This window comes from Sinocyclocheilus rhinocerous, unplaced genomic scaffold, assembly GCF_001515625.1.
Source record: "Sinocyclocheilus rhinocerous isolate Xijiao unplaced genomic scaffold, SAMN03320098_v1.1 C36685282, whole genome shotgun sequence".
Lineage (NCBI taxonomy): Eukaryota > Metazoa > Chordata > Actinopteri > Cypriniformes > Cyprinidae > Sinocyclocheilus > Sinocyclocheilus rhinocerous.
The window spans coordinates 1-1,521 of NW_015784870.1; the positions used below are offsets into that span (position 1 = coordinate 1).

The 1,521-nt window shown below is 33.4% G+C and overlaps 1 long non-coding RNA gene across 1 annotated transcript; it reads left to right on the plus strand.

Annotated features, from left to right (window-relative positions):
* The first annotated feature begins 453 nt into the window (after window positions 1-453).
* LOC107736420 (uncharacterized) lies at window positions 454-1,481 on the plus strand. Its single transcript, XR_001639664.1, has 2 exons — window positions 454-701; window positions 1,183-1,481. It is a non-coding gene; the product is annotated as an uncharacterized LOC107736420 (long non-coding RNA).
* The last annotated feature ends 40 nt before the right edge of the window (window positions 1,482-1,521 follow it).

The following is a 1,521-nucleotide window of genomic DNA, read 5'->3' on the forward strand; positions in this document are numbered from 1 at the left end:
GATTTTTAGTTTTCATTAACAATAATAACACTGCCTCAGCACAAAGATTCCAGTTACAAGTTCTACAAAATGACTTTTTTTATGGGTTGAATATGAGAGGCCCAAACAAACTTCTTTTTTTTTTTTAACAGGAATGTTGCAGTGTAGTCACATGTTTTCTACCTTAGAAAAAAAGATGAGTCATTAATGACTAATTTGAATGATCACATATTCACTGTATACTTTGCTTCCTCCCTTTTGCCATATATGTGTATAATCTTTAAGGATGAGTGTTGTGGTTGCACAAGTTGGTTGTGGTAAATTTTTTAGGAAGTACTTTGTTGTGTTTTATCTGTTAAATTATATTTTGATGAAATAGCAGTCAGTACATGTGTTTATTAGATTAATTCACATACTTTGAAAGAAGTGTGCTCTTTTGGTCATATGAATCTCATATCTTTAATATTTACAATTCACAGTTTTTAATGACCTATTACAGATTGCATATGTTTCTTTAGAGTGTAAATTGTGACTTTCTAATGTCACACACTGAAGTAAATAGTTCAGTTCTTGGGATTTCATGACATGTTTTTATTGTTTCTGTCTGATCTTCAGGTCATGAGCTCCACGAATGGAGAGCTGAACACAGACGACCCAACCGCAGGACACTCCAACGCTCCCATCACTGCACCCGCTGAAGTAGAGGTGGCAGATGACACAAAGTACGTTTATTATCACCAGAAGTCCCCCAATGGTGTTCCAAAAATAGCAAATCAGTTTTCATTCTGTTAAAAAAATTAATATTCTGAGTGTAAAAGTGTTTGTATACAAATTACATAAAATAATGCAGCATATTAATTTCTGACACTTTTTCACTCATTATATTATTAGTTTGATATTATCATTGTATGTGGGTCGTGATTAATCATAACAGACCAATTAATCACTGTAAAATCATCTTTGCCATCTTTATTACCATTGGTTGTCACTGCTCGTTTGCATAAATGTTTCAATGCTGGATATGCCAACTTTGCATCGTTATAGCTCTTAAATTCTAATTGAAAATAAATTATTTATGAAATGCTAATTTTGTCTCTGCAAATTGCTATATGAATGTCCCTTTACTGCTTTAATGTCCCTCATTATGCCTCATTATTTCCATTTTTTTTGTCTGTAGTAAATTTTGCTCTGATTTTCTTTTAGGTGCTGTTGTTTTTTTAAGAGAAGAAAGAGGAAAGCTCTTCAGAGGCACAAGTGAAGCGCGCTCTTTGAAAAGAACTTGAAACATTCTGGTCACTGTTAAGTTTGAAATGCAAGCAAATACACCGATCTCTCTCTCGCTGTCTTTCTCTCTTTCTCTCTATCTCTCTCTGTCCCCATCACACTTTCTTTCATAGATGCTTCACCACTTAATGGAGTGCAAAGGAATGATGTTGACTGTCCAACAGACTCTGGTTTTTTCCCCAAAAAAAAAAAAAAGAGAATAATGAAGATACATAATCGCACATAAACACAAAAAGATGAAAAGATGATGATATGAAA